The sequence below is a fragment of the Ursus maritimus genome (genome assembly GCF_017311325.1).
Source record: "Ursus maritimus isolate PB19 chromosome X unlocalized genomic scaffold, ASM1731132v1 scaffold_X1, whole genome shotgun sequence".
NCBI classification, from domain to species: domain Eukaryota; kingdom Metazoa; phylum Chordata; class Mammalia; order Carnivora; family Ursidae; genus Ursus; species Ursus maritimus.
The window spans coordinates 4269487-4278739 of NW_024423319.1; the positions used below are offsets into that span (position 1 = coordinate 4269487).

At 38.3% G+C, this 9253-nt stretch overlaps 1 protein-coding gene across 2 annotated transcripts in view; it reads right to left on the reverse strand.

The window, feature by feature from the left end:
* The window catches only part of ZNF280C (zinc finger protein 280C), a 63225-nt gene extending 58346 nt beyond the window's left edge, over positions 1–4879 (reverse strand). For both annotated transcript variants that reach the window (XM_040627336.1, XM_040627338.1), the window contains exon 1: positions 4665–4879. The gene's annotated coding sequence lies outside the window, so the exon portion shown is untranslated. The remainder of the gene's footprint in view (positions 1–4664) is intronic.
* Between the last annotated feature and the right edge of the window lie 4374 nt (positions 4880–9253).

Consider the following 9253-nt stretch of genomic DNA (forward strand, 5'->3'; position numbering starts at 1 on the left):
GTCCATGCATGTCATGAATGGCAGAATGTTCTTCCTTTTTATAGCTGAATAATAGTCCATTTTATATTTGTACACCAAATTTTCTTCATCCATTCATCCAATGATGGACACTTTGGTTGTTTCCACGTCTTGGCTATTGTAAATAATGCTGCAATGAACATGGGGATACAAATATTATTTCAAGTTAGTGCTTTCATTTCCTTCAGATAAATACCCAGAAGTGGAAATTGTTGGATCATATCAGTACTGCTGTTTTTGTCTGTCTTTACTACTGCATTTTCATCAAGTACTATCACTTTTACTGCTGCTGGCTAATGAACTAAAGAACAATGGAAGAAAATATCTAAATGATGCATTTGCACTAAATGGACAAATGACAGTACAGTTAGCTATAAAAATGATGGTATTTAAAAGATTCAGATAGAAAAATCTTGCCATTGTTTAGATAGGTATGAAAAATGCAATACAAGTAGGCAGTGACTTTGTTTCATCAAAATGTATTACTCACTCAATGTATTAAAGTTAATTCAAATAGCATTGATTTTGTAGTTTTGATTATTTTATTTCATGATTGCGTAAGAGCTCTAGAAATATTTTAAACATTTTAAGTAGGAGGATGTCTATGAAAATGTTTTCTTATAACAGAAATTAATTGGTATGGTACTCAAATGCAAGAAACACTGGATTATACCTTGATTCCTTAGACAATTTCATTGTTACCTAAACAATTCAAACTCTCAAACCAGGTTTTGGGAACAAATCACATATAATTTAGAAGGAAAACTTAGGCTCACCATCTTTTTTTTGTTTGTTTAAGAAATTTTTACATAGTGGGAATTATTTTTTTGAAAGTCTGAACACATGAAGTCCTGGCATATTTTGAGAAGGTATTTCTTTAATAACTTTCCTATCTCCCCCTTATTTTATTTAGGTTTTCAATTTTTTTCCTCTGTCGATGTTCAGATTTCATCTATTTGTAGAAAATAGCTAGTTGACACTACAACTAAAGTTCATTAGCATAAACACTTTGCAAAGATTGCTTATATTTTAAAATATGTTCTTTAATGTTAGTTTTTGGGGTGCAGTGTTATAAAATTTACTTTCTGCAAAGTAATTTTTATATCATACTAAGGTTAAGATTTTACCTATAAGAATGTTTTTATTGCACTTCATATGTAAAAGGCATAATCTGCAGAAAAGACTAAAATAATTGGCTTTTCAAAGCCAAATTATATAATAAATATTTTATATAAGTTTCATAAGATATTCTATAATCACTAATTACTAAAGTAACCTCAGGAAATATTATTAATTAATTCACATTTTATAGGAGTAAAACTTATCCACTATGGAAAACGTCAAGTAAAAGAGTAGAGTACAATGATGAAAACACTTAACATAAGGGCTGAATAACTGGAAATTTTGAATCTACCACTTTCTGATTGCCAAACCTATAGGATATTTAATCAACCTCTCTGAGCTTAGTTTTACTACCTATAAAATAAAAACAGTAATATCTTCCTTGCAACACTATTAGGAAGATTAAATAAAGTACGAGAAAAAATATTGTACAGTACTTTGCATTATTTTACTCAACTTTTCCTTGTTCACTGGAAGTCATATTACAAGTTGATAAATATAAACACTAAAAGAAAACAAAATTTTAGTTCATATAAAGAACTGTTAAGATATTGTCACCAATAAGGTACACCAGATCAGTAGTTCTCAAGCTTTTTGGTCTCAGGATGTCTCAGGACCTCTTTGCATTCTTTTTTTTTTTTTTTAAGATTTTATTTATTTATTTGACAGAGAGAGAGACAGCCAGCGAGAGAGGGAACACAGGCAGGGAGAGTGAGAGAGGACGAAGCAGGCTCCCAGCGGAGGAGCCTGATGTGGGGCTCCATCCCAGGATTCTGGGATCACACCCTGAGCTGAAGGCAGATGCTTAACGACTGAGCCACCCAGGCGCCCCTGGACCTCTTTGCATTCTTAAAACTTGAAGACCCAAATAAGCTTGTTTATATGGATTATATCTGTTGATACTTACCATATTAGAAATTGAAAATTAGAAAAAATTAAATATGTATTAATTTATTTAAAGTAATAATAAGCCCATTACATGTTCATATAATATTTTAATGAAAACAACTATTTTCTAAAACAAAAAATTTAATGAGAAAAGTGGCACTAATTTACATTTTTGCAAATGTCTTTAATATTTGTTTCATAAAAGACAGCTAGATTCTTTTATCAGATTCTGAAATGTATTTTTTTCTAAATATATACAAAGAAGTACACCACGTTTCAATCCTTATTAAATATCTAATAAGGATGATTTCACTATTTCTTTATTTTAATGTAAATTATTTGTAAAAGGACTTAAAATATAAAAAAATAAAATAAAAACGGTCTGTTTTATCCAGACGATACATAGTGATCACTATTTTCCTTGACATATTGAGGGTTAATAAAACCACTCCTTAAAAGAAAACTGCTTTGCAGAGAATGAATCAAAAACACATTTTTGATACAAATTACTGAGTAAACCATGTCTTCCTGAGTCATTATTTAAAACCTGATGAAAACCAAACATTTTCAAGTCCCTCTCTGAAGCAGGAGGACAGAAAAAAATATTGAGGGTTCTATATTTAATTAGTGAATATATCATAAATATTTTTGTTCTTTGAAAAGTTACTTTTGAAATAACAGACTATGTTTTCAATATGTTTCCTATATCCAGTCACTAAAACTATGGATTACTTTCTATTCACAAAAATCACTTTTCATTTAAGTATTTTTCCTGTCCAATTAGTATAACATCAGCAACAATTTTTTTGGTATGGTTCTAAACGTCCTCTTGAATAAAGAAAACAAATGGGGGAGAAGCAAGGGTACTGAATTATATACTCTTTGCACTTAACTCTCCTTTTCCACTAAAAAAGCTGGTGCTGGGTAGTAAAAACACTGAGCAGAAGAAATCATATTGGACTAGAAAACTTAAGTGAGGAAAATGGGTTGAACAGAGGAGCTGAAATTTGGAGCCCTTCAACACCACAACTTTTTCTGATGGAAAAAATGGGCTATTGGAAGAATGGGCTATTTTTCAACTTTTCAAAATGCCTGGAAAAAAAAACGGTATCATTTAAATACTAAAAAGTTGAAATGATATGAAGTCTTAAAAATGAAAATATAAAGGAAAGGGGAATTGAAAAATATCTCCTATATTTTTTAGGTGAGTGTCCTTGCTTATTCTCCTTAACCACCTCATTCCCCGGAGAAGTGAACCGAGCATTGGAGAAGTCAGAAGACCTAGGTTCAAGAACTGGTTCTATCACTTTCTATCCAAGTGGCCTCAGGCAAAGTCTTCTCCTTGAGGCTGTCTTCTCACCTTGTAAACAGGTCTACCTAACACTCCACAGCTCACCTTAAAAGGAACGATTATCAATGAATATACAAATGAAAGACGCAATTATAGTGTAATTTGTACCGATGTTAAAGCACCAAAGGCTCACAGCCCTAACTTAATTTTACAAGTAAACCAGTTCCCTCATAAGCTCAGTGAAGTTTCTGCTTAAGGAGACAGCTTGAGTTTTTACAGTAACCCCCAAAACAGGACATCTCACAAATGCTAAGAGGAGACTTTTGTAGTTTGAAACTCTCTTTCTTGGTTTCAATTTTATTTTTATTGGCATGAAAACACATTAAAACTCAACCTAAACCTGAAAACAATAAAGGGAAAATTTAAGTTCACAGATTTAAAAAAAAAAACACTAAAAAATCTTTGCAAACAAAGACAATCCCTTGGATGAAGATCTCCTGTGCTTGAAGAAGCTGGCTCACTTGACATTTTCTTCTATGATTTCTCCTCTAAAAAGCATTAAAACTGAGATAACTTAAGAGGAACTCCCTCTGTGTCTAGAGAAGGATAAAACCTCAAAATGAAATAATTTTTTCCATCTCAGCAAAATGTGCAAAGCTCACTGTTAAAAAATTGTGTATCTAACTCCACGTTTCTCCTTAGAGCTCTTCTCTTCTAGACAATAACTGAATGGAGCACAATTTCTACAACGAGCAGCACAGTCCCTTTGGCAAGAACAAGGGTATCAGCACTGAATGACCAGTAACCGGGATGAGGGAACCGGGACTGAAAGGAGGGGCCCAAGGGGCCCAGAAGCCAGAAAGTTCGGAACCTCTCTGGTCTCTTTTCTTAAGACTGAAGAGACCTCAGGGTGGGCGGGTCTCGCCAAACATTGGTATCAAATATACAAAAGACCAAAGGGAGTTGCCTCCAGAAAAAAACGCCAAAACCAGGCTGAGGACTGACAGACGCACAGGCCCTGGGTGGTGAGGAGGCAGCGGCGGCGGCCCGCCCGGCCACGGCCTTAGCGGGCCGCCAAACCCTGCCGCCGAGCAGCTACCTTTCCGAGATCCCTCCCCCGCCGGGGCTGGCGCAAGATGGTGGCCCACCCGCCACCGCGCCGCCAAGTTCGTCCCCTCCCCCGCTCCCTGGGCGATCCTAGCAACACACGCCGGCATCCGGACCCTCAACCTGCCCCCCTCAGGGCCGAGCCGGCGTCGCCTCCCTCAGAGCAACGCGGCCGCGGCAGTGTGGTAGAGCCGCTGCCGGCTTCAGCGAGAAGCGGCGGGGGCGGGGGATCACTTACCGTGAGCAGAGCAGGTCGTCCTGACTGGGACTCGAAGGAGGAGGAGAAAGAGGAGGAGGAAAGGGAGGAGCGCGAAGACACTAGGCGGCGGCCACAGAAACAGTGGCGGCGTCGGCGACTCCCAGCGCGGAATGAGCGCCTCAGACCGAGGCAAAAGTATATAACTACGCGCACTGCCTCATGGGTAGACGCCAGCTCCTCCCCGCCCCTGCACATCCGGGTTTCTTTTCTAACCGACCCGGGAGGGCGGCGCGGACATGTGCATGGTCTTACACTTTCTCGAAGGCAGAGGCACTGTGGCAGGGGTACATAGGCCACGGGCCTCGTGGGGAGGGCCAGGGTAAGAGTCCCACGCTGATGCCGATCTCGTCAGTGAATTCACTGTTCAACCTGAGTTGGGAGCTTGAAATTTGGGCTGCACACCGTGAAAATGTGAATTCCGGGTCTTCCTTGTGTGTAAGAGATAGGAACACCAATAAAAAGAAGTACTGTACCTGAGAGGCAAAGACATAAACCAGATGAGTAAAAGGAATAAAAGTCAGATTATTTAAATTATTGGTTAATTTTACCAAATTTGTTTTAAATAATATAGCTTTGCTTGCAACTCTGTTATTCTTGTCATATAGATGTCTATAATAGTTATTAAAATGTTAAGAAAAATACACATTTACAAGAAAAGCATTTGCCAAGATACTACTTGCTCAAACATTTTCTAAACATGTGTGTTCTGAACAATAAAAAAGTTTCTTCTCCCAATAGACCTTCAGAAGGTCTATGGCACTAGTGGCCCTGCTCTTAACTTACCCAGACTGAAAATCTTGCTTCAATAGTTCCTTAACACACACATAAGTTCAGTCAGTCACTGAATCCTACCAGTTCTTCTGAGTTAGTTTCTTCTTTCTCATCTATACTGCCCTTTGCTCCTGGTCCTGAAAATAAGCTTTACAGGAAAAGACAGAATAATCAAAATAACAAGTATGGAAAGTTCAAAGTTCCAAAATCTTGGGGCATTCATAGATTCCTCCCCACATCTGGACAGGCTGATAGGAAAGCCCAGTGCCTTCTCCTTTGTTGTCAGTGGGAAATTTAAAACTCGCAACTCTCCAGCCCACCTCTTCCTTTGGTGCTGATGGGACATTTAAAACTGGCAACTCTGCAGCCTGCCCACCATCTCCTTTGGCATAGGCATGAAATTTTAAACTTGCAAATCTACAGCCCATGAAGGGAAGCTTTTCCCCACTCCCATCCCCTAGACACTAAAGGCCCAGCATACTTTCTCTGCCTCTCACAAGCCAACCCAGACCTGTTTGCCTTCCTGCTCGCCAGGGAGCTTCCTTGAGTAATAAAATTTCTTTCGGGGCACCTGGGTGGCTAAGTCAGCTAAGCATCTGCCTTTTATTCAGGTCATGATCTCAGGGTCCTGGGATAGAGCCCTGGGTTGGGCTCACTGCTCATTGGGGAGTCTGCTTCTCCCTCTCCCTCTGATGCAGCCCCCCTCCTGCTTTCTCTCTCAAGTAAATAAATAAAAATCTAAAGTAAAATAAAATAAAATTTCTTTCAAATTCTCCCTGTGTATAGAGAGAGGGTCATAAGCCTCCACATCCAATCTAAAATTAGGAAGGGGGAGGGTCAAATTGCCTCAGTGGGATGATCAGAAAACATTTATAAACCAAATCAAAATTCCAATCCAGGTTATTTTTTTTTTCATGGAAAATATAACAACCAAGAAGACCAGAAAACCCTGGTCAGCAAATTTTCTCTCAAAAGGAACTGTACACAAGAAGCCAAACTATAATAAAAATGATGCCTGGTGAGAATGGAATCAACACATGGGAAATTGTTTGAATGGTTGACTCTCCTTAAAACTCCTCCACAAGCTTCTAGAAAACAAGTCTGTTGGTTCTCTTGATTAATTGGTCACTGGTTCTTTTTTCTTTTTTCAGGACTGCTATTAAATGAGGAGTTACTCCTATATAGCCTTTCTGGGTCAATTTTAAAAACTGAGATATTCACATAAAAAAACCTCTCCATTTTAAAGTGTACATTGCAGGGCTGCTGGGTGGCTTGGTCAGTTGGGCATCTGCCTTTGGCTCTGGTCGTGACTCAGGGTCCTGGGATGGAGTCCTGCATCGGGCTCCCTACTCGGTGGGGAGTCCTCTTCTCCCTCTCCCTCTACCCTTCTCTCTCTCTCTCAAGTAAATAAATAAAATATTTTAAGAAAATAAAGTGTACAATATAGTTGTTTCTAATATATTCACAATATTATGTAACTATCATCACTATCTAATTTCAGAACATTTCTTTCATCCCAAAAAAGAAATCTCATACCTGTTAAAAGCCACTCCCAATTCTCTCCTGCCCACACACCCTGGTAACCTTTGATCAACTTTGTGTCTCTACAGATTTGCCTATTCTGGGCATTGCACATTGCATATAAATGGAATCATGCAATATGTAGCTTTTTGTGTCTGGCTTCTTTCACTTAACATAAGGTTTTTGAAGTAGGTTCATCCATGTGGTAGTATGTGTCAGTATTCCATTTCTTCTTTATGGCTGCATAATATTCCATTACATAGATTATACCATATTTTTTATATCCATTCTTCAGATGATGGATATTTGGGTTGTTTCCACTTTGGGGGCTCATAAATAATGCAGCTATGAACATTGTGTACAAGATTTTTTCAAAAACAGCTTTATTGAGATATAGTTCACATTCTATACAATTCACCCATTGAATTGTACAATGGTTTTTAGTATAATCACAGATATGTGTGATCATAACCACAGTCAATTTTAGAATATTTTCATCACCCCAAAAGAAGACCCATATACATTAACTGTCATGCCCCTACTCACCCACCAGTTACTCCCCAGCCCTAGGCTACCACTACTCTGCTTTCTGTCTCTCTAGATTTCCCTGATTTGGACATTCCATATAGATGGAGTCATATAATGTGTCATTGCTTGTGATTGGCTTTTCTTTCCCCTAGAATAGTATTTTCAAGGTTCATCCATGTTGTAGCACATACATTATTCCTTTTTATGGCCAAACAATATATCATGGTATGCACATTTTGTTTAGCCATTTGTCAATTGATGGGTAATTGGGTTGTTTCCACATTTGGCTATTATGAATAATGCTGCTATGAACATTCATATATGCATTTCTTTAATTCTCTTGGTATGTACCTAAGAGTGTAAATGCTGGGTCCTATGGTAACTCTCTGATGAACTTTTTGATGAACTGCCAATATTTTCCAGAGTGTCTGCTCCACTTTTCATTTCCACTAAGATTTATTATGATTCCAATTTCTCCACAACTTTGCCAATACTTGCTCTTTTTTGTTTGTTTGGTGGTGGGCTTTTTTGGGGGGGGTTGTTTTGTTTTGTTTTTGTTATAGCCATCCTAGTGGGTGTAAAGCTATCTAAGTGGATATAAACTGGTATCCCATTGTAATTTTGATTTGCAATCACTTAATGCATTTGAGCATTTTTCATGTACTTATTGGTCATTTGTATATCTTCTTTGGATGAATGTCTATTTAAAACCTTGTTCATTTTTACTTGGATTGTTTATTTTATTTTATTTTATTTTATTTTTTTAAAGATTTTATTTATTTATTCAGCAGAGATAGAGACAGCCAGTGAGAGAGGGAACACAAGCAGGGGGAGTGGGAGAGGAAGAAGCAGGCTCATAGCGGAGGAGCCTGATGTGGGGCTCGATCCCATAACGCCGGGATCACGCCCTGAGCCGAAGGCAGACGCTTTAACCGCTGTGCCACCCAGGCGCCCCTGTTTATCTTTTTTTTAAAGATTTTTTTTTATTTGAGAGAGTGAGAGAGTGCATGAGCAGGGGAGAGGGGCAGAGAGAAAGGGAGAAGCATGTTCCCAGCTGAGCAGGGAGCCCCACACGGGACTCAATCCCAGGACCCTGGGATCATGCCCTGACATGAAGGCAGACACTTAACCGACTGAGCCACCCAGGTGCCCTTATCTTTATTGTTGAGTTGTAAGAGTTCTTTAAACATTCTGGATACTAGGTTGTTATAGACATATAGTTATATGGTTGGCAAATATTTTCTCCCATTCTGTGAGTTGTCTTTTCATTTACTTGAGAGTGTCCTTTGATGAAACAAAATTTAATTTTGGTGAAATCCACTTTATATTTTTGTTCTGTTGTTTATGCTTTAGGTATCATATCTGCTGGCTAATCGAAGGTCACAAACATTTACCTATTTTTTTCCTAAGGGTTTTATTTATTTATTTATTTATTTATTTATTTATTTTTAAGATTTTATTTATTTATTTGACAGAGAGACAGTGAGAGAGGGAACACAAGCAGGTGGAGTGGGAGAGGGAGTAGCAGGCTTCCCGCTGAGCAGGGAGCCCGATGCAAGGATCAGTCCCAGGACCTTGGGATCATGACCTGAGCTGAAGGCAGACACTTAACTGACTGAGCTACACAGGAACCTCTAAGGGTTTTATAGTTTTAGGTTTTAAATTTAGGTTTTTGATCCATTTTGAGTAAATTTTTATATACGGTGTGACCTAGAGGACCAACTTCATTCTTCGCATGTGGATATCCA